At 46.4% G+C, this 24,632-nt stretch overlaps 2 pseudogenes; both read right to left on the reverse strand.

Annotated features, from left to right (window-relative positions):
* Serpina3d-ps (serine (or cysteine) peptidase inhibitor, clade A, member 3D, pseudogene) lies at positions 2,764-5,503 on the reverse strand (annotated as a pseudogene).
* Positions 15,987-22,053, reverse strand: Serpina3e-ps (serine (or cysteine) peptidase inhibitor, clade A, member 3E, pseudogene; annotated as a pseudogene).

Consider the following 24,632-nt stretch of genomic DNA (forward strand, 5'->3'; position numbering starts at 1 on the left):
GGGGTGAGGGCTCCACCTGTACCAGATGTGGGTGGGGCCAGGAGACTTAGCAAGGGGCTGTGGATAGCTGTGCCCACTGGAAAGAAAGAGTAAGGCAGAACTGGGCACAAAGTGTTTCAGATGCTGCAGATAGACCCAAGGTATCAGATTCCCTTCTTGATCCATATGTGTTGGCCTATTAATTTGCTTAGTCACATCATGAGTGAAAAGCTGAACATAGCCAGAGCCTAAGTTTGGACTGAGTATCCCTCTCAGTCCCAGACATATACAGGGGAGAGAGCAGGGAGAGGGGAGAGAGCAGGGACAGGGAATAAGACAAATTTCAGATCAGGAACTTGAGCTAGTGTGCATGAGGGAGACACAGAGTTAGTCAGTGTCAGTGTCCAGTTCAAGTATGCCACACCCAAGCAGAGCATGGAAGTCAAAATGAGCACAGAGACCTACATACAGGCTCAGTTCTTGGGAAGAAGACCCCACACCCCAATTTGGGAATTTCTAGTCTCCCTTGGGATTCAAGACTTTCACTAACACGAAGGGAACCTGAGTATCTAAAGACAGGACAATAATATTGAATGGCCTATTGAAATTCACATTCACAATGTCAAATTTTGCAGACAGTGGGGCAATTTTGAATCTTGTGGCAGCATCTGCTTCTGTGCCTGTCTCAGCCATGTCTAGCACAGCCTTGTGGACCACCTGTGGGAAGAGGAACACATCACTGAGTAGAGACAAGGGAGGGCAGGAGAGGGTTCTCGGCAAGCAGTGAATGCTGGCCTCATCTGCCCGTGAATTTTTGTTCTTTTCATGGACTCTAACCCTGGATTCCCAAGTCTCTTCTCAGGGTGTGAGATGAGGCATGCCCTCAGTCTGCCCAGTGCCTGAATCTGTGCTGCCCTCAGATCACTACAACAGGAGGACAGGAGTAGGTAATGCCAGGCATTCCCCACAGGCAGCCTCGCTTGCCAGTGTGCTGGTAGACAGTGTAGGTTTCAGCATGCTCACTGCTCCAGCCTCCTTGGGAAATGCAACAGCAATGCACAGAGCAGGGCTTCCCATTCCCAGATGGTCACATCCTGCTGGGACAGATCTGAGCCCTGAGCTCTGAGTGGGCACTGGAAAGAACATTAGCCATCTATAGCCTAGGAATGTGTGATGGGGGTCTAAGGATATCTCCTCTCATATCCTCAAGGTTTTTTTCAGAACTGCCATTGATCCTTTGTTATTACAGTAACCGATTCTGTGTGCTGGTAAAATGGTAATGGCCTGGCACTGCATTGAAGAAGCTGAGACCAGAGTTGATTTTGCTGTACAGTAGATTATGGGTAACACTGCAGTGGATTATGGGTGGCCTAGAGTGGATTGTGGGGAGCCCTGAAGTGGATTGTGGGGAGCTCTGCAGTACAGCACAGGTAGGGAACCATGTGGTCTAAAACCAAGCACAGGCACTTTCTCCATCATTGACTTTGGAAGAGTTCAAGTCCAGACAGTAAAGGAGTGACTGCCTGCACACACTCAGTATCTGGGCTAAGATTTATCTCTCCCACAATGAGGGATCCCAGGCATGCAGGTTTTATTACATATTGAACATCCTCACATGCCCACATGGCCTTCACTGTCTACACTCAGTACCCAAAGTCAATGACACCATGTGTCATGTCTTACCTGAGAGACACTTATATCCTTGGCTCCAGTGATCCCAGACAGGTCAGCCTGTGTGGAGAAGACTTCCCTGATACCCAGTTCTGGAAGGATGTTCTCCAGTCTGTAGTTTTTGAATATGGAGAACTTGGGTAGGTAGAGCTCATCTATCACCCTGAGAGTAAGGAAGAGAAATGGAAGAGTCACTGGAATCTCTGCCCTGCTGAAACCAGCTAACATCTCCAGAGCATCCTTCTATAGCAGTCCTCTCTCCGGAACAGAAACTCTTTTCACTTATACCTACACCATATGATTTTGCTCTTTCTAATGCATTAATTACTTATTAGTGCCTGAGAGAATTTGTAGTGGACAGGCAACCTGGCTGGATATTAGCTGCTCCCTGACTGAGAATGCTTTCCTCCTAGATGCACAAAATACAGCCCTTCCCTGTCATGCTGACCACAGACATTGCCTAATGAGCCTTCTGTTTAAAATTAGACACGGCGTCACTCGCCAGATTTCCTTGCTCTTGGATGACCTTCTCAAACTCACTGCTGCCTTCAACTTGACCCCTAGCTTAGTAAATAATGATTGGATCTATTTTTATCCCTCTACTGCTTCTTCCTCAATTACAAGAGAGCCCATGAGGATGAAAATTTTGGCAAATTTTCTCTGGTTCTGAGTCTAAGTCAGAGCTTTGCACATAGTAGGTCTTTGAGTTGCCATTCTGTGGATGGCAAATGAATGGCTGATATGGGGATAAGATTGCTGCAAGGTACATAGTGCTTATCAAAGTCTATATGTCACCACAATTCCTTCTGCCTTCCAAAGACATGTTCAAGACTCCTTGTCATTTACATCCTGGTTAGATAACAGGTTAGAGACACAGGAAACTTCATTCCTTGTTTGAGTTGATCTCATCTTGTCAACAACAAAAATCACAGTAAAATGAGGACTCAAATAACTGATACAGAGAAGGGGGATTCAACTCAACTCCACCTGCCCCCTGCTGACTCTTTAACCATTACACTAGGTATTAGTGAGAATCTGAGATTCAGAGACACTGGCCATCAGGACAGCAGCAGTACAGGAATCAGTGTCAGTTCTGGCTCCTGAGGACACACACCTGGGCCTCAAAGATTTCCTCCACTTCTTCAGGGTCTTTGGTTGTAAGCTGGCTTCCACCTGCTGCGTCCTACCCTGGTCAGGGAGGATGAACATGGCCTTGCCATTGCCTTCGTAGTTCAGCTCCACCACAGTGCATTTCAGCTCCTCATCCCGGAAGTAGAGTGTCCTCTGGTTCTCAGTTTTCATCATCTGCACTTTTACAGCAGTCCTCCTTCTGTCCACTAAGAATTTTCCCATGAATGTGTCATCAGGGTCAAAGGGCACCTTCCATTTGCCTAAAGATGAGTCAAAGCATCAGATTGCAACAGCAGCAGATGCACTCCTCCTCCTTCCCATCTATGTTCAGCTTGCAACTTGTGACAGCAATCTATCCATCAATCACTCAGAAAGTCCCTCATGGTGGCATATGCTAAACTGGAAAATTCTTGGCAGGTAGGCAAACTGTTAGCAATGAGGATCCAGGCTTTGTTTGGAAAGGGAACCTCAAAACTACAGCCTGGCTACATGAGTTGCTGATGCAGTCATGGATCTGGGGTGGAGTGTAAAAGAGATGAGTGTGAAGGTGATGGGACTAAAAATAGGGGAATGTGGAGGGTCCCATCTTCCTTAGGGGAACCATGTCTAGAAGTTAATGGCTTGTGGGACAGGGTTCAGGGGAAACAGATCAGCACAGACTGAGTTTTCTCATATCATGATCACCTCATTATCCCATTCATTGTGTCTAATACATGGAAAATGAAGCCTCATCTCAGACATGGGCTATGGCCACCACCAAAAATAATAGGTTAAGCTCAGGCTTATTCCAGATTTCTAATTTATGTCTGCTCAACCAATGTAAACTCTGGGAGCTGGTGATGTAATAATTTTTGCTCTTGGCATCTCACAGTCTAAGCATACATTCCACGACACACCAAGGAGCCTGTGTCCTGGGGAGAATTGAGAGAGCCATGTCCTGCATCTAAACCTTCAGGCTGTCACTCTGTTTCCACTAGCCCCTGACCACAGCAGCTCTGGGGCCTTCCTGTCCCCCTGTCCTCTTTCCTCTGTCCTTCTGTTCTTCTGTCCTTTGTATTCCTGTCCTTTGTCCTCCTGTCTTCCTTTACTCTGATCTCCTGTCCTGTATTTCTGTCCATTGTCACCTTGATTTTCTGCCTAGAGACAAGGCCTGCCCTCCCTGTATCCTGGACTAACTTTATTTAGGACCAAATGTACCCAAGGTCTAGTTATATCATGACTTCTCTCAGGCAGCAATTTCTAGTCTGTCACCTTGCTCCATGGTCTGTACCAGGCAGGGAGTAGTGGGTATGGGGTTCCTGGATTTTCCCCAACTACTCTTATCTATCATGGACTCAAGTCACTGCAGACTCCCTGCCCTAGTAATTTGTCTTGGAATTCTGGCCTTTTGAATATTAATTTTATAAAAGTAAAATTCCAGTAAGCAGCCAGATATTAACACACAACACTTCCTGGCTGACATTTCCCTTTTCTCATGAGTTTTCCCTAGTCCCTGCTTCTCCATGCCCCAAACCAGCTCATTACAACAGGCTCAGAGGAGAAGTCCTTTGTAGGAATGCCCACAGGGTTCTTCGCTAGTTTTGGGTTATGATACTTTTCCACTCAAGATTATTGCTGCTACTCTCCTTTAGGTCAAAAAGTCCGAGCCCAACAGGACACTGCTGGAGACCTAGCCTTTACAGAGGGATAGATACCTCCTAAAGGTGCATACAAGAATTGCCAGCTCTGATCAGTCTGAGGGGTCCCATGTGTGAGCCCGCTCAGGAGGGCTGCCAGTAGAAGACATGGCATTCTGATAGTAATAAGTTTATGTCATAGCCCAGATCAACCTTCCTGGACTGACAGCTAGGTGTTTCTGTTAGGTTGTCGCAGGAATTACATTAATATTAAAAACAAAACAAAACAAAACAACCTCTCAGAGGAGAAGTAAGGGCATTTTGTAATAAGCAGTTAGACACACGAGGCTCTGAGACCCTGAGCAACTCCTCTCTGGTAGTCAGTTTAAGGACACAGGTTCCCAAGCAACATCCTCTCCCTCCATTTGCCAACTATTCACTGCTCTAACCTCTAAAGAAGAGGTAACTCACCAGCACCATGGATGTCCTCTCTTCCAGGTCTGACACCAGTTCCTTGATCTTCCCCTGGGTCTGATTGCTCACATAATCATTGATGAGCTTTGTGGCCTCTTGAGGATGCTGGAAGTCTGCTGTGAAGACCTCAGTGTGGTACAGAGCCTTTGCCCTCTCCTTGAACTCTGCCAGGATCTGCAGGTGCTTTTCAACAAATAGGGCACTGCCTGTGTTGATCTTTACCTGGTCTTCTGGATAGCTGAGCCTCTATAGGAGGTGCCCAAAGCCCTGGTAGATGTCTGCCTCAGATGTTTCTGTCAGATTGAATTTAAGAACTTCTAGAATCTCTTTCAAGGTGTTGCCCTTTGCTCCCAGAGACAAGGAGGAAAGCACAGTTGTGATGCCAACTGTGATGGGGAGAAGACAATATTTTTATGTGGATTCTTCAAAGCCAGCTCCTTGTACAGGCTGAAGGCAAAAATCAGTGTTGGTGAAGGCCAATGTTAAACTGTCCAGTTGTTTTCGAGTGTCTTGGCCTTTCTGGACTGCATTGTGCCTTCCTAGTGTGCCATTGGAAAAGCTGAGCATAGCAGGAGAGATCCCAGACATCAGGATCCCCAGAGCTGCAATGAAGGCCATCATCTCTGTTCTCTAGGCTGAAAGGAAAACATCCTTTGAGTCTGGGAGGACCAGCTGGTGCTCTGACCATCTTCTAGTTGTCCCATCTGGCTGGCATTGTGCACTTCTCAGCTGGCCTACCTGCCTCTGAGACTGCCCATGAGATGTGCTATGAAAACTCAGATGGCAGTACTACATCATGGGTTCTCTACTACCATGGAGGAAGTGCTGCTGCAGAAGCCAATTCTTCTATTTAAGAGAACAAGCTTCCAGAAAGTGGAAGGGTTATTCCAGCCTCACAGATAGAGAGAAACCTGGAGCTGGGCACAAACCATGTGTAATTTCTTCTCCCTTTCTAGATTGCCATAAGGCTCCATTAGAAGGCAGGGAGCCCTCTTCCTCTGCACTTCTGCCCTGTCCTATCAACACCCTCTAGTGCAGACTGAAGGAAGTAATCTTAGATAAATTTTGTAGCACTGAAACTAGTACATGTTTCTGGGAGTAGGGAGATTAATTGAGAGAAAACACTAGAAACATCTGGCTCAGTGCCAAAGCCCTGTCACCTCCCTGAGAATAGCTATTAGAAGGACCAACAGGGAGATGTCCTTTCAACCCTGCCAGTGTACTTCATGGCCCCAGTCTTGGATGGCCTCCTGAAAAAATGAAAACCAAATGTTGTTTATATCTCTAATACCTGTACCAGATTTCAATTCATCAGTTAGGTGACTGTGTGGTGGCAAGAAAATATCTAGATCTCTCAGGGCAGCCTGTTGTGTGGCCCAGTGACATAATTGGCCAAAGTGTTTGGCTCATCACAGTGTGGGAGTGGAGGTGGAGAGTGTCCAGAAGGCCAACTCATCCACACTCCCCTGCAGTAGTGAACACAGTTGAATCCTGTGATCGTGGTAAACATGGCTGCCCAGATATAGCCTCAGTCCAGGCTGTTAAGGGAATGCAGATGGGAAAGTATATGTGAGAGGAATGGAAAAGTGAGGGAGGAGAGGGAAGAGAGGGGACAAGATGGGTTATGGGAGAAGGAGGAGTGAGGAAGTACAAGGAAGAGGGGGCCGGACAATAGAAGGGGGAGGAGGGCAAAGGATGAGGGAGCCAAGGCAAAGGTGGAAGGGAGAGGAGACTGGAAGAGTGTAGGAGAATGGAGAGCAAGAAAGGCAGGTGTTGGAGCTTTGCCTTCTGTCCCCAGGGCAGGCACATGTCTGCAGAGGAGCCAGGAGCTTCAGCAACTTTCACTATGTGTTAGTGTAGTATGGTAACAAAAGATTATGGTAAACAATAAGGTTTAAATTTTACAATTGTCATGGATTCATTGGACTATGCCAAGCTTTGTGCTGAGATTTGTGGTGTGGATGTTAAACCTTGCTTGCTATTATTTTCCTTTACACCAACTATCTAAAACTGGGACATGAGATACAGTTACGAGATTTGTCTTTGCTTTTCAAACATGTGTATACTGACTCTTCTCTCAGTGGAGAGATTGATCTCTTGTTTCTCTAGCCAATTATACTTGCAAAATACATGACAATCATTATATTTCTCTAAATGAATCTCTAATCCTGGGACCATATATTTCATTATTTGTATGCCAGGTTTTGAGCTTGTCTTGGAGTGACTGTGTCTATGAAAGTAACTTTATAGCCAGAACTAAAAGCATTGGCTACTTGGTTTTAAAGTTTATAACTTATAGTTGGCCTTATGAGGAACCTTCCATTTGGCTAATCTACAGTGCAATGTGGTCACAGCATTGATTGTTTAGTCTACATTTCCCAAAACACAGCTCAGTGAGATTATTTCTCAGTTCAATACTTTCCCACTACAATATTTGTTTTCATCTTGTTCATTTTCAGTAGATTCAACATTTTCTAGAAACCAATTTCACTTGCCATAATCTTTTTCTAACCTAAAAATTTCTCTACGAGCCCTGCTGCTCTTTACTGACATATTATAAGCCAAATGAATGCACAAATTAATAGAATTCTAACTAAAAATAAGCAAACCACTTGGTAAAAACGAAACATACATTTCGAATATCAAATGAATATGCATCCTTTTTTCAAATATTGAGGAGATCATAGAAGCCTGTCTCCTTATTGACTATTTGAGGGTCATACGATAAGAGCTCCTTTGAAAGAGATACTTGGCAGTAGAATGACACTGTATGTACATTTTGTAGAGTAAAATGCTCCATCTTCTTAGAGCCATAGATGAAATGCTCCATTTAAAAATGCCAAATATTAATAATATTTAAGGATTTGTAGGCAAAACCTTTTGGGATAGCCTGTGCTCCAGTTGTTAGGGGACCCACATGAAGAACAAACTCAGGACTTTTATGGAAGAGTACAATGAGGACTGCTGGCCCCAAATGGGACAGGAACCCCACGGACGACCAACAGAGTCAACTAACCTGGACCCTTGGGTCTCTCAGAGTCTGACCCCCCCAACCAGAGAACACACACGGGATGGACCTCGGCCTCTTTGTACCTATGTATCATTCAGCCATGTTTGAATCCAAAACAATTCCCACATAAAACAGGATAGTGTGTTTGTGTAGGAGAAGGCCTGGCTCAGTGGCTGACCTGTTGTCTTCATTTCTTCCTAGGAAAGAATGTAGCCCTTCTTGGCCATTGATTTACCACTGAATTGTGGTCCCTGACCCCAGAGGCATTTGCTGTCTGATGTGAGCATGGCAGTGATGCCACCTCTTCCATAGGGACTCTGTAACATTTCTGTCTCCTCTTGGCTTCTACATAATCACCTGGGCTAGGCAAGGTCTCAAAACTTTCACTATGTGAGGGGTCAGAAGGAGCAGGCTCCATTCACTTCCCAGGAGCATAGCCCATGGCACCTGCCACTTCCATAGCCATGAAGACCCAGACAAGACAGAGAAGTGTCACACACTGCAGAAATGTCCCCAGTTCATACTGGGTGACCTAAGAACAAGTTCTTACCACCCCCAAATAAAGTCTCTAGGTAACAGCCAGTCCTGGGCTGGCTCTAGGCACACAGTCCTGGGATGGCTCTTTCTTCTCTCAACAGAGAGAAGGTTTTGTGGGCCTTACCTGCAGAGTCAAAGCCAGCTGCCAGCATCTGTTAGGTGAATCCTGATGTGCCAGGTTTCTGCCTTCCTGGCATGTTTTTAACTTACTCATGCTGATTCCCATTTACGTCTAGGGACTCCTCCCTCCTCTTAGGAAATTATGGCCCAGACAAGCTGTGTTCTGTGCTCAGACTGGGAATGGACAGACAGGATGATTTGTGGTGACAAGGACTTAAAGAATCTATCTTGCAGAACCAGCTCCTGGTGCTAAAACCCCTAAGAGTCTTCTAAACAACACTGATGTACTCATTGTGGCTTCTGTTTCTGTAATACTTCAAAATTCAGTATGGACCAGGTGAGCAGTCAAGGCAAAAAGACAGAGCATCAGCCCTGACCCACTTGACACCAGGAAGAGCTGCATCTGGCCTTTGCTCTGGGCTTCTCAAGTCACTTCAAAACGAATGCAACTCTATGGCCATGCTCCTTGGCTTCACCTTATGGAAAACCACAGATCAATAATCACATGTCTCAATGCTGACAGGTCTTTGACTGCATCTGTATTACCATCCTTTCTGTCAGGAATGGGCACATTCTAAGTAGAGACCTGCTCTCCACAGATTTCTGAAGGGAAGCTGCCTGTGTCTGGCAGTGCAGGCAGTCTGAAACGAGTCTGTGTCTGCAGAGACTGACTGGCTGATGAGAATTTCAGTTCTATAGAGAGATTGGTGCATTGCAGGTTCATAGAGGGGCTCATTACCTCATTTATGCTAAGGTCTGGCTCTATGGAATAGCCATGTATTTCATGGCCTCCCTATGTGTCAGAACTGATATCAGTGACAATAGAGTCTATTAACTTAGCAGGCATCTAGCTGCAACCCCCCAAGAGCTAAGCAGGACAGCAGATGACATCTTGAGCCTAGAGAGCAGCTTCCCCTATATTGATGCTGCTGCCTCTCTGAGGTATCCAATCATGCCTTTTAAACTTGCTTTAATTTGTGACTTTCTTCCTTTTGTAAAGCTATAAAGCTTTTGTGAAACTGCTTCTATGTCGGAAAATGGAATTTGGGTATCAGAAATCTGTGTTCTCTGATCATTGTTACAGAAAATGGCTCCAGGATGAAGGATTGTATTGCCTTTAGGATGAGAGCTGTTGATGAGGTGTCAACAGTGGGATGAGAGACACTCATCAGGCAGGTGTTAAGTGCAAAAATGAAAGTGCAGGTCCTAACAAGAAGGCTGGATAAACAAAACCTAATGGTAGGTCTTTGCATATCTGAAAAGAACATCATGTATGGTGCAATCCTGTTTTCCAGGAGGTACCCTAACACTCTCACAAAATCTGCTACTTCAAGTGGGCATACCTAGTTCTCCCTCAATGCAGACAGCCTGAATCAGCTCAATGCACCTTACCTATGATGTCATATGAAATCTTTTTTCCTCTCTGACATTTTGCTTCTTCTCTGGCTCACTGCATACACACACACACACACACACACACACACACACACACACACACACACACACACACAGAGAGAGAGAGGGGGGGGGGGGTGAGGAGGCAGGGAGGGGGAGGGGGAGGGGGAAGAAAGTGAGAGCCTTTAAGTGATTCCACAGTAAAACTTTCTATTTAACCATGAAGTTGCCTAGTTGGATGACATCACTGCTTCCTGGCTTACATTTGTTTCTGAAACCAGGAGAGAACACTGAGTGCCTTTCACACGTAAAACCTATCCACTGAGGTGCCATGTGCTGACTAGATTACTGTCAACTCAACACAAACTATAGCCAAGTTGAGAGGAAAGAATCTTACCTGGCAAATGCCTTCATAAGATCTGGTTGTAGACAAGACTGTAGGGCATTTTCCTAATTATATTAATAGACCAAGATCAGTCCATTTTGGGTGGTACCAAACTTGGGCTGGTGGTCCTGAGGCTTTGTAAGTTAGCAGGCTGAACATGCCATGTAGAACAAGCCAGTAATCAGCACCCATCCATGGCTTTAGCATCAGCTTTCACCTCCAGGTTTCTGACCTGATTTCCTTCAATGATGAGCATTGTGTAAGCCACAGAATCCCTGTCCTCCCCAACTTGCTTACTGGTCATGATGTCTCATGACAGCAGTAGAAACCATAAGTGAGGCATTCCCCTACTCTGTCCATGCATCTCTCAACCCCTAGTTGTTTAACTGACATTGTGTACCTGCCTCATCAGTGTCTGTCTGCCTCATTGGATCACTGGAGCCTCTTTCTTTCTTTCTTTCTTTCTTTCTTTCTTTCTTTCTTTCTTTCTTTCTTTCTTTCTTTCTTCCTTCCTTCCTTCCTTCCTTCCTCCCTCCCTCCCTCCCTCCCACCCTTCTTCCCTCCCTTTCTCTCTCTCTCTCTCTCTCTCTCTCTCTCTCTCTCTCTCTCTCTCTCTCTCTCTCTCTCTCTCCCTCCCCTCTCTCTGTGTCTGTGTCTGTCTGTGTGTGTGTGTGTGTGTGTGTGTGTGTGTGTGTGTGTATGTCTTTACAGGAGTGTGAGTTGTGATGGACTGTGTCCTAATCAGCTAGCTAGGCATCCTTGATCTTCATTCCCTTGAAGTGAATGTTGTCTGTGAACCTTCCAAGGAGCTAAAAAGACTCCACAGGCCAGCATGGCCCTGACCCAGAGGTTTGTCCACATGGAGGCCATGGGAAGCTGGAATTCTGCTTGTACAGAGATTGAATGGAGGCTGCACATGGCTCAGAGTCTGCAGCACAAATATGCAGAGGACAGCAGCCCTAACCTGCCATTTCAGATGACAGTTGGGGAACAGGGTAATTTTGGAACAGGGTTAGTGTTCAGGGTGAGGGCCAAAACAACCTCTCATCTGCTGTTTAATACACTCTCGAGCCTCAGTTTCCCCTCCTGCCTCCTCTCTGCTCCAGCATGACATGAAGGTCACATTTAGTGACACACACATCCTGAGTAAGTAGAAAATGCAGACAGCCACCCTCTTCTGGTTTCCTTTTCTGCACAGCACATTGTGGACGCCTGCTGCTCATTCCTGGGACTGACATGCCTTGTGTCTAGGGAGCTGCATGGCTGTTAAAACATGTCCTACCTGTGCATCCCGTGGGCTCTAGTGCTTTTAACACAATGATTGCAGGTTGTATATCAATCTGTCATGATTTGGTCATAAAATTTGTCATAAAGTAAATCCCTCAACACCTGGTGGAAAAGGTTCTAGTACTTTTATTTATTCATAAACAGTAAAAAGCAAATAAATGGTAAAACAGGCCTGACCTTGTTTGTTCACACAACACTCTCTCACTAACCTTTCCAGTCTAGCAGGTGTAGCCTAGCTCCCGGCAACAAGCAGGTAAAATGCTACTCCATGTTCCTTGCTTCCGATCCTCAGGAGCTGAGCTGGGGCAGTGCAGGCTTTGCTGTCTTAGCAGCAGGTGTTCACGGGACCGCTGAGTGGGGTCCACACAGATTATTTCTCAACTCAAGCTTTCTGTGCTGGGCCCTCAGGAGGTGAGCAATTTTGCCGTGCCAGACTGGAATTTTTAAGCTAAATTCAGCCAATAGCAACTAGGGTGTACCACATTATTTCATGCCCTTCTTTATCACTCACACACACCCAGATGCTCTCTATGGCCTGGTTTTCATAGTTATCTAGGGTCACAGCTCAGTTCATGGGTTGCCCCACCATGGGCTCGGGGTGGTGGGTGTGAGTTCTTTGTCACTTGCACTCATTCTCCAAGGCTTGGCTATCTGTGGCTGCTGGAAGTTCAGTGGCTAGAAGCACAGCTGTGGCAGCTTCAGGGCTGAAGCTGCTGGCCGCTTTTACAGCATTGGGGAAAATGTCCTCTGAGGCCAGAATGGCCAGTCAGTAGGACTTGACACTCAGATGCAGAAAAATGGGTTTGCATTTTAAGGAAGAGTATAAACCTTAGCAACTACATCCCTGGAACTTTCTCAGTTGGCTCCGGGTCAGGGATGGCTGACTAACTGCAGAGATACTTCTGTAAGGCAGGGGTTCTGTTCTTCATGCTCTTCCTGCCAGAAGCCTTAGGCAGTCTACCTGAGTTCCAGCAGCCTCAGTCGTTTCCCTGGGAAACGTGGGTTTGCTATATTTATTTCTTCTTTTATGTTCTGGTTGTAGCAACTTGAATGGCTCAAGTTCAAAGCCAAGTGCCCCTTGTTCAAGCTAAAAGTGTAGAAGACTAATAGAACCTGAACATCCTTGCATCAACATATTTGTTGATTTTGAAAATATGGGATATATATATATATATATATATATATATATATATATATATACATACACACACACATTTGTGTGTCTATATACACACACTCATATACATGTATTCACACAAGTAAATGTATGTGTGTATATATATGCAAATATATATAAACACACCTACACACATAAACATATATATATATACATATATATATGTGTGTGTGTGTGTGTGTGTGTGTGTGTGTGTGTGTGTGTGTGTGTGTGTGTGTGTGTTTGTACTCAGAGCCTGATATATACTCAGAAAACGCCCTACCACTGAATCATTCTTGAGCAGGTGTTTAGCGTGTGTCTTTTGTTTGTGAATGTGTAAGTGTGCATCCATGTGCACAGCCCTCTCTTTACTTTTTTGGTTTGACACACTGCCTCACTACACACATTGACCTACTGACCTTAAACTTGCTATCAGCTATTTCCGCCTTGGCCCAAAAGAAGGAGTGGATGAGATGACATGGAACAAGCTTCAATTTCTCCTCACAGGAAAGTGGGAAGGAGCAGCTGCAGCTGGCCAAATCTTCCTCAGCAGTCATGAGGGTGTCAGAGAGGAACTCTGTTCCCCATTCCCAAGGCGCTGGCAGAATCTGGTTCTGAGCCCTATATCATGTTGTATTCTTGTCACTATGTCCCAACAACACACACAAATGTCACTTCGATCAGCTGGTGTTTCCTCTACTGCCCAGCCCTTTCACATCCTTAAAGCTCAGAGAACCTCCCCTGAGGACTCACATTTTGATGCCTGTCTCAGCCGGTTTTCTAAATCTAGTTTTAAGCTATGTTAGTCACTGCTCAACTGATTGCATGCCCATTGATGAGTCATCCTCTCCTTCCCCATAGCTCTCCACAACCAGTAGAAGATTCTGTATGTACATGAATCTGCCTGTTCTGGGATCACATGTCTCTGGGTCACATGACACAGGCCCTACTGAGTCTGGCTTCTTTCCCTGTGAGTATATTGGCAGGCTCATACACAGGCAGCAGAAAAATGTCACCTCCCTCATTTGTCTAATGAAGTAATAGTGTGTGGCCTGAGCAAACTCTGCTCATCCATTCATCTGTTGGGGAACCCTTGAGTCACAAGCACTTTGCTGACTATGAAAAAGGATGGTGGACGCTGGCTGCAGTACCTGCCATGTCTTTGCTTCCTGTTCCTCTGAGCACCTGCCTATAGTGTGATTGCTGCATCATCCTCTCCAAAGATGCTACACCATTCTCCGTTCCTTCTGCTGCACATGAAGGCTTGGAATTCCAGCCCTGCAAGGCTGGGCCAACCAAACATCACCTAGATTGACAAGTTCTCGTCAAATGCCTCCATTTGGAAGCTGTTTCTATGATGTAGCTGCAGGGCTTCGTGTTGTGTGAGGGTAGAGGTGGCATCTAGGACATTGATGGTTATTATAACTATTGTCGGCACTATTGCTTCCTATCCCATAGTGCTGCATGGCAGACATTATCTGATTATTGGTGAGCAGACATGAAACCTTGACAATGACCTCTGTCAGGTGGTTGGGTTAAAATCTCAAGGTGTCTCTATATGTCTGAGTTTCATTAGACACAGTGGGCCATTGACAGAAGGAAGGAAGAAAAACATAATTGAGTGAGAGAGACTACACCCCTCTGCTGCCTCGATTTTTAAATTTTAAGAAATGGATGCTCAGCTTGTAGAAACCACTGAGCCATGCAGGAAGTTCCCAGGCAGTGAACCGCAGTGGACAGCAATGTTTCCAGGCTCCTATCTTTCCCCTCCACAGTGTCACCTCTACTGCACACTGGGCCTCTTCCTTTAGAGGCTTCTTTACCAAGACAATATCTGGTTGGCAAGAGGAATGCAAAATGTCAGCTCCCAAGGAATGCGGAGAAGCAAACCCAGATATCTAGGCTCTAGACTCCCTTATTGGATGGACTTTAATTTGGCAATGAGTTTCAGACCCACCACATTTAGTAGCATGAGATTTTGTCAAGCCCAGGCTCCTTAAATACTTGATTAGAGAACCAAAAGGATGGAGGGATATAGCTGAGTCATGTCACTACTCATGGACTTCACGTGGCAACCAGTTCAGAGCCTTGACTGGCAGTTAGGCACATGGTCATTGTGGGGAAACTTGGCTGCTGTCAATAGATGGTCCCTTCTTCTCCCACCACACCATGGTTCTATGTGTGGTATCTTGGTGCTCACTGGGAAGGGAATACTTCCCAGTGTGTGTGATTTTCTGCTGAGCACAGGTCCACCTGTCACTGTGTGTTCTCAGGAGTCTTGAGGCTCAGGTGTGTCTCCACCTGGGTGGGCACCTTTCCTTCTGTATGCAGGCCTCTGGCTGTGTTTCCAGGCTCACAGGCTTCTACACGGACACACAGAAATCCACATAAATGTACCTCCTTTCCTAGGCCTCCTTTCCTCCTCTGTCTAGGCTCCAACCTGGATCAGCCTTGGAGCTGAATCACCCACTGCTCTCTCCAAATGTGGCCTAATGTTCCTTGAAACTGCTTTCAATGACAATCCCCATGACCTATGCTCTGCCAAGTTCTCTGCATTGAAGCCACACATGTTGCATTCCTAAGACAGAAGCAGTGGTTGACCTCTGCAAAGCTCTCTGTAGCTCTGAGAAATTAGAGGTTCACAGGGCCAGGCTCTTTACATCTAGTGTCTGCTCTGCCCTTTTCCTAAATGGACCTCATGTCAGATTCTAAGAAATGGCTCCATTGTTCTTTGCCTTGCAAATATAATTTTTTGGCTATATGAAAACCACCACTAACTTCTCCTCCTCATCTTCCTCCTTCTGCTACTCCTCCTCCCCACTACCACCACCACCCAGCATCACCACCATCATCCTCTTCCTCTGTCCTCACCACAGAGCTCACCTCCTAAACCCAGGTTTTTTTGGGTGCTCTCTGTGAAGCATCCAGAGTCTTGCTTTATTCACATTCCCACCACCACTGTGAAGCCTCAGGGAGCAGACACTGCTAGATGAAGGTTGTCCCTTGTCATCGGCAAACTTGGCATACCATAATGCCTATTTGTGTGTCATGAGGAAATGGCCAAGCTTCTCTGTGCCTTGGTTTTCTTATCCATAAAGGGACTCATAATAGCATGTAGGTCAGAGGGCCATCACAGGAGTCACAGAGTGTAGGTGCCAATCTCTATGTCACTGTTGTCACCAGAGGGAATAATCGTCAAACAGAAGCTCTCTGAACACTGTCACATTCAATGCAGTTACATGTTTATTGATCCTTGGCTCCTTTCAGTTTGGTGATGAAGGTAGAGGAGTCCACCTGTCCTGTGAGGTTGGTCACCTAGAGACTTAGAAAAAAGCTCCTTCTCTGTCCTGAGTAGGAGTGCTAGAGGGAGAGGAGCTGCTCTGACCCACAAGCCCCTTGCAGCTTCAGGGGTGAAGGCTCAAACTGTGCCAGATTGGGGGGGAGAGCAGGAGACTGCAGGGGCTGTGTATAGCTCTGCCCAGAGGAAGGCAAGAGTAAGGTAGATCTGGGCACCAAGCATTTTAGATGCTGCAGATAGACCCAGGGCAGGAGGTTCCCTTCTTTGTCCTTATGGGTTGGCCTGTAAACTTCCATAGCCCCATCATGACTGAAAAGCTGAAGGCAGAAATAAGCAGAGCCTAAGTTAGGAGAGAGCCTCATTGCTGATTTGAGGCAGATACAGGGGAGAGAGCAGGGGAAGGGAGTAACACAAATTTCAGGTCAGGTACCTGTGCTACAGCTGTCAAGATGACAGGGAGTCTGACAGTGACCAGCCATAGGCTTGTTTCTCTGCATGAGGCAGTCACAGAGTTAGTCAGTGTCACTGTCCAATCAGGCATGCCTCAGCCAAGCAGAGCATGGAAGCCAAAATGTGCAGACAGACACACACACAGGCTCAATTTCCAGCTCTTGGAAAGGGGCCCTTTCCCCAGTTGAGAAGTTCTGGTCTCACTTGGGATTTGTAACTTTGGCCATGAAGACGGCAATGTGAGTATTTATGTCAGAGATAATCATCAGGAATGGCCTATTGAAATATATTGTCATAGAATAGATTTTTCCACAACGTAGATTAACTTTGACTCCTGTGGCAGCAGCTGCTTCTGTGCCTGTCTCAGCCACATCCAGCACAGCCTTGTGGACCACCTGTGGGGAGAGAAACACATCACAAACTGAAGACCAGGGAGGGCAGGAGAAGGGTATTGAGCAAGCAGTGAGTGCTGGCTTCACCTGCTCATGAAGAGTTTTGTTCCTTCCCTGAGCTCTAAACAGAGATTCCCAAGTCTCTGCTCAGGCTGTGACATGAGGCATGCCCTGGCTGGCTCTGTGTCTGAAACAGTGATGCCCTCAAACCACTACAACAGCAGGACAGGAGTAGGCAATGCCAGCGTTTTTATTATGTTTCTTATGTTTAGTGCTGCTATTCTATGTGCTAGAGAAGAAGTCCTGGCTGCTGCAGTGAAGTTGAGGCTGGGCATGCTTTGTGCCTGCAGTGGATTGTGGGTGGCACCTGCAGTGCTGCACAGGTTGGTCCCCATGTGATCTAACACCCAGCATAGGCACTTCCTCACCTTGGGTTCCTTGGTGAGGTTTAGTCCAAGGGTCAAAGTAGGGACTGGCTGCATGCTCTGACCAGGAGTATCTTGGGCAGGATTAAGCTCTCCCCAGCATGAGGCAAATAGAAGTACAGGTGTTCTCACAGATGTCCCAATCCCACATGCCCACATGCCCTTAACCATACACATTCATGACCAAGCTGAACCATCCCGCATTTCTTGCTTTACCTGAGAGACTCTCAGATCCTTGGTTCCTGTGATTGCAGACAGGTCAGCCTGTGTGGAGAAGACTTCCCTGATGCCCAGCTCAAGAAGGACCTGCTCCAGGCTGTAGTCTGTGGAGATGGAGAACTTAGGCAGGCAGAGGTCATCTATCATCCTGAGAATGAAAGAGAAACACAGAGTTCCTGTACTCTGTGGTTCCTTCTGGCCACTATGCTGCTGGGGCTCCTCTACACAGAGAGCCCTTTAACTACAGGGAAGTCCTCTTCCCAGCCATGCCAACAAAACTTGACTTTGCTCTCCCCAATGCATTAATTATCCTCAGTGCCTGAGAATGTGAACAGTAAAATGGTGAGAAGTGGTGAGGTGCATCAGACACCAGCTGTCCTTATCCTCTGACACTCACTGCCCCTCATCTCACCACTTCTCACCAGTGAGGAATGAAATAAAAATTCACTGTATTAGCATTCCCACACTTTCCCTTCCTCAATTAAAACAAAGCCCAAAAGGATAAGAATTTTTGGACATTAATCTCTGTTAGACTTTGAGTGTCAAAGTCAGAGCATTGCATATAGTAGGTTTTCAAGTCAGCATTCCATGAATGGTGAATGAATGATTGATAAGGGGATGAGAGGGCTTCACAGGGCACAGCTGAGTCACAGAGCTCATCACCTGTCAATCACAATTCCCTCTGCCTTACAAATCATGACTCATTCAAGACTGGGTGTAATTTACAGGCTGTTAGAGAGGGAGGAAAACTCAGCTCCCTGTGTGAGCTGGTCTCATACTGTGAAAAACAAATTCACAGTAAAATCAGCCCTGAAACACCTGAGACAGCAGAGCAGAATTCAACTCAACTCCACTGTCAGCAGTTAACCATTATACTGGGTATAAGTGAAAATCTGAAGTACAGGGACACTGGCCAACAGGACACCAGCAGTACAGGAATCAATGTCAGATCTGCGTCCTGAGGACATGCACCTGGGCCGCAGAGAGTCTTTCAACTTCCTCAGGTTCTCTGGCTGAAAGCTGGCTTCCACCTGCTGCATCCTGCCCTGGTCAGGGAAGATAAATAGGGTGCTGGCATTTCCTGTGTACTTACGCTCCACCACAGTGCAGGACAGCTCCTCAACCCGGAAGTAGGGTGTGGTCAGGTTCTTAATTTTCATCATGGGCACCTTCACAGACCTCTTCTCATCCAAGTAGAACTCGGACTTAAATGTATCATGCAGGTCAAAGGGCATCTTCCATTTGCCTAAATGTGGAACAAATCATCAGATTGTAACACTAGCACAGAGACCGCACCTCCATGCTATATGGCACCCACTGCTGAGTCATGACAGCTGTCAATATACCTTCAACAGCACAGTGTCCCTTAGTAGTTTTATAATAATTAGAAAACCCTCGGAAGACACAGAACTCTGAATGAGAAAGGATTCACAAGATTAGTTTGCAAAGAACAACCTCTACCCCTCAGCCTGGAGAATTGAGGTTCTGAGAACCAGGTGTGTAAGCAAGGGATGAGAGTGCAAATGGTGAGCCTGGAGCCTGGAGCGAGATTGGGATCCTGTTGTCCTTAGGGGAAGCATGTCTAGAAGGATTGGGAGAAAAGAGAAGAGTTGAGTCCTCCCTCTCTGAGGTCTCTTAACTGTGCTCCTGGGTGGGAACCACTTTATTGGAAGGCCGGACTGAGAGCCAAGATTAGGTTTAGTGTGAAGCCCCTGGGTCCTGTAACACAGACTCGGTTTACCAGGAATCCATTGATAGTGCAGTTAGTAAGGCATGGGTAATGTGTGTGTTCCAGGAATTATAACTATATCTAAAAATCTTAGAGAGGTAAGGACTGTGTGTAATAAAAATTACACACCCATTCCTGCAAGGCTTCAAAAACCTACTTTAAAATGGGCAGCATAAAGGACACAAGTTACCCCACCAAGTTCCTCTCCCTCCACTCCCAGGCAGTGACCACGCCCACCTTTAAAGTAGATATAATTCACCAGCACCATCAACGTGCTCTTATCCAGGTCTGAGACCAGTTCCTTGATCTTCCCCTGGGTCTGATTGCTCACATAGTCATTGATGAGCTTTCTGGCCTGTCAAGGCTGCTGGAAGTCTGCTGTGAAGACCTCAGCCTGGTACAGAGCCCTTGCCTTCTCCTGGAATTCTGCCAGGATTTGCAGGGCTTTTCAACAAACAGGGCACTGCCTGTTCTGATCTGTTCCTGGTCTTCCTGGCAGACTGAGAATGTATAGCAGATACTTAAAGCCCTGGTGGATGTCTGGTTCAGGGGTCCCTGTGAGGTTGAACTTGAGACCTTCTAGGATTTCCTTCAGGGTGTTGCTCTTTGCTCCCAGGGACAGCAGGGCCAAGGCAGTGCAGATGCTGAATGGGGAGAAGACAACATTTTCATCTGGATTCTTCAAATCCAGCTTCCTGTAGAGGCTGAAGGTTAAAGTCAGTGTTGCTGGAAGCCAGTGTTAAACTGTCCACTTGTATCAAATTGTCTTAGACATCCTGGACTGCATTGTCCCTTTCCAATGTGCCATCTGGGCACCCAAGGATAGCAGGGCAGATCTCAGCCATTACTCTCTTCTGCTGTGTGAAAAGAAAAGATCCCTTAAGTCTATGAAAGGCTAGTGTTGCCCTAACCATTTCCTTGCTCTCCCATCTGGCCTGCATTGTATCCCTGCTTTGCTGCACTTTGTTGCCTTTGTGACCATCATTGGAGATGCTCTGGCCTGTCTAATGGCAGTAGCAAGTGGCTGCTTCCTTTACCAGTGGAGGACCTGCTGTTGCTGTAGTCATTTTCCTAATAGAGAACCATTATCCAGAGAAATGAAGAGACTTACCAGGGTCATCGTGAAAGGAAGAGAAAAATGTAGCACTTAGCACAAACCTGTGTTATCTTAATTACTCCTCTCCTTTTCTTAGATTAGTGTAAGGACTCACTAGGAGGCAGGAACCATCTTCCTTTGCAATTGTGCTCCAATACCACATACCTCCCTTTAGTCTGGACTCATGGAAGGAATCTCCAGCCAGTTAGGTAGGACAGGACCCAGTCCAACCTCCAGGTGACCTAAGAAATCTCATTGCACTGATCTGAACCCAGAGCATGTTTGGGGGAGTAAAGGGGTCAATTGAGAGGAATCGCTGTAGATATCTCAGTCAAAGCCAGAGCCTTGGGACTTCTGAGAACGGGTACCAATTAGAAGAGCAATAGGGGAAGATTTTCCACTCCTTCCAATGTGGTAAGTACATGGTGGTTTGTAACTCAGGCCAGAAAGGCTTTCTGGTGGGAAGAAAACTGAGTGGAGCCTGAATCTCCCATTCCTGGACCAGATTTTATTGTGCCTGAGAGGATGTCTGTGTGCTAGCAAGCAGATGGGTAGAATTAATTAGCAATAAAATCTGTCTTATCATCAACATGGGAGTGGACACAAAAAAATTCCAAAGGGTCATCTTCTCCATACACACCTGGAGTGGGGGCAACAGGCACACTAAAACACTACACCTGATGGCTTGTGATCTTTGTAAACACAACTGCTCCCTTTCAGCCTCTGTCTACACTGTAGGTGAGATCAAAGGAAATGCAGACACTATAGAAATGGGATGGGGAGGGAGAGGAGTGGAGGAGAGAGAGGGCAATGGGAAAGGAGAGGAAGGAATTTGGAAGTGGAAAGCAGATGGGCTGGAGGATGGGAGGCTGAGGGGGACAAGGGGGAAGATGGAGGGGAGTAGGGACTTGGAGAGTGAGGGAGAATGGAGAGCAGGAGAGGGAGGTGTTGGAGCTTTGCCTCATGTCCCCAGGGCACTGACATGCCTGCAGAGAAGCCAGGAGCTTCAGCAACCTTCACTGTGTCAGTCTGAGACAACCATTTCTTTGGAAAAGCATCAGATAATAATTTATTCCAAGTTTATTTCCATAGAACACAGGCTAGTCTGTTGGTGGAACAGTGAAATGAGTCCGTGGCTGAGCAGGTGTCTTATCCTCCTGTCTAGGAGAGAGTGTGGCCTTACTTTCTGCTCCATGGAATTTACAAGGGAAATGGGGTCCCTGAACCTAAGGCCTCTGCAGTCTGGTGGGAGCATGGTAGTGGTGCTCACTCTGCAGAAGGGACTCTGTAACAATGCTGTCCCCTCCTGGCTCCTACATCAGCACCTGAATTAGCAAGGTCTCAGTATGGACCTGTGGAGGGTCCGAAGGAGCAGGCTCCATTTGCTTTCCAGGAGCATCGCTCATGTCACCAGCAACTTCCATAGCCATGAAGACACAGGTAAAAGTGGAGATTTTCATGCACTGCAGAAATGTTTTTGGAATCCAAACTAGTGCCCCAGATAAAAATCCTCACCCTCCCCAAACCAAACCCCTAGGTCATAGACAATACCACACACCCAGTGAAGCCTCCTTCTGTCCCCAGAGAGAAGGTATCAGGGCCTTACCTGCAGAGCTGAGCCAGCTGCCAGTGTCTGTGATAGCTGGCTCCTGGTGGTCAGGGCTGCTGCCTTCCTGGTCTGCTGCTCTCTCCACTGCATGCTGATGACTATTTATCCCCACCCCTTGGTGGGAAAACCCCTAACTGTGCTCCAAATGGCAAGGCCACTGGATAACCTGGTTGAGCTTCTGATTCTCTAATTGTTCAAAGGATAGTGTGGAGCAGAGATGTGTAGTCAAGGAGAAAAAAACAGGGCACAAGCACAGAGCATGTGTCACCGGGAGGGATACAGCTAACATTTATGCTGGGGTTTCTAAGTCACTTCAAAGAGAATACAACTCTATATCCATGCTTCTGGTTTTTATAGGGACGCTCACACATTAATAAACACATTCCTCAATGTTGACCAGCCTTTGCCTGCATCTATATAACTTCCCTGTCCTGCTATAATGGATATATTCTAAACAGATACATACTTGCTCTCCACTGTTTGGCATTCTGACTTCTGAAGGGCAGCTGCCTGTGTCTGGCAGTGGAGGAAATCTGAAAGGAGTCTCTGCAGAGACTCACTAGCTGATGGGAACTTCAGTTCTGTAGAGAGACTGGAGCATGGCAGGTCCTTACAGAGGCTCATTATCACCTTATCTTGTGCTAAGTTCTACCTCTATGGAACACCCATGCATTGCCTGCCTGTGTGTCAGAACTGACACCTGTGACAATAGGATCTATTGATTTAGCAACCAGCTAGCTGCAACCCAAGAGCTAAGCATGGCAGCAGATGATGCCTTGAGTCTAGAGAGAAGCTTTCCCCATGCTGATGCAGCTGCCTCTCTCAGGTATCTGCCCATGCCTCTTAAGCTTGCCCAGGCTTGTGATTTTCTTTCTTTTGTAAAGCTATAGTTTTTGTACAACTGCTTCCCCTTTGGAACATGGAATTTGGGTAACAGAAATCTGTGTTCTCTGATCATTGTCACTGATAGTAGCTCTAGAATGAAGTACATTTATTTCCTGTAGGATTCCCTGAGAGCTGTGGATTTTGTGTCAATAGTGGGGTGAGAAACTCAGCAGTCAGGTGCTAGGTCCAAAGTTGCTGTCTTTAAAATATGAGTGCTGCTCCTAATAAGGACTTTGCATGGGCAGACAAAGCCTGAAAGTGGTCAGTGAGTTCCAAAACAGAGGAACATGTTTGTCATATTCCTGTTTGCTGGGATGCACCCTAATATTACCACAAATATCAGCTCCCTCAGGCAAAAGTCTTAGTTCCCATTCCATGCAGACAGCTGGAATCAGTCCAAAGCTCCCTGTTCCACTAGTAGTATACAATGTCTGTTTTCTCTTCTGCCATTTTGCTTCTGGGGATATGGACCAACATTTAGTACCTGTGGATATGGTACTGAAGTAACCACCTCCTGTAGCCAGGTATAATTTCCTCTCCCACTGAGACCCAACCAGGCAGTTAAGAATAGGAGAAGGGGATCCAATAGCAGGAAATAGAGACAGGCCCCATCCATGCTCTAATTAAGGTAAGATGTGGCAAATCAACACACCCACAAAACTATCAACCCAAAATATGTCTCGCCCACAAGATGTGTAGACATAAAGATGGAGAAGAGACTGAGGGAATGGTCAAATGATGACTGATCAAACTTGATCCTATCCCATGGGAGAGAGCCAACCCCAGACCCTATTAGTGATATCACCTATGCTTACAGACAGGAACTTGGCATAACTGTCTCCTGAAAAGCTTTATCATGGAAATCAATGTAGACAAACATCAAACAGAGCTCTGGGCATCTTGTGGAAGAGTGTGGTATAGAAGTAAGCTAGCCAGTGGAGTCAAGGACACAAGAAGACCTATAGAGCCAACTAACCTGGGCCCATGAGGCACCATAAAGACTAAACCACAAACCCAAGAGTATACAGGGGCTGGACCTAGACCCCCCTCTGCATATGTAGCAAATGTACAGCTTGGTCTTCATGCTCCCTAACAATTAGAGCATGGATGGGGCCTGTCTCTGACTCTATTGCCTGCCATTGGATCCCCTTCTCCTACCTTGACTGCCTGGTTGGGCTTCAGTAGGAGAGGAAGTGCTTAGTCCGCCTGGGATTAGATGTCCTATAGCAGAGTGGTACCCAAGTGGGGGCTTCCCCTTCTCTGAGAAGAAGGCAAGAAGGCAATGAGTGGATGGACTTGGAAGGGTGGGACTGGGAGGAGAGGAGAGAGTGGGGGCTGCAATCTGGATGTAAAGTTATTAAAAACATAAATTATTCAAAAAAGGGTTATATGTCATAATTGTCATGTTATGTCTAAAATAAGGACTAAGCTCTAGATAAATCATACTTAAAATTCACCGGCCCCTCATCTAACTTGTATGTAAATTATTATCTTTGCAGTTTTCATCTTTAGCAGTGCTGTGCCACTGAGCTTAGGCATGGTATGAACCCACTCTGAGTCTGGCCAATAAAAGCACTTAAAACTTTAATTGCCAGTGGAGTCATTAATACAATAGCATCATTGTCAATGACTGTCTCACGTGGGTCTCTTTGACACCACACAGTGTCTCACAGTGGATTCCTCCCTAGGCAGGTGTCCCCCCTTCCCTTCTTTATTTCACCTCACAGAGACCATGATGGACATCTCAGTTGCTGCATCCTTCCTGCCT

This window comes from Mus musculus, chromosome 12 (genome assembly GCF_000001635.26).
Source record: "Mus musculus strain C57BL/6J chromosome 12, GRCm38.p6 C57BL/6J".
NCBI classification, from domain to species: Eukaryota; Metazoa; Chordata; class Mammalia; order Rodentia; family Muridae; genus Mus; species Mus musculus.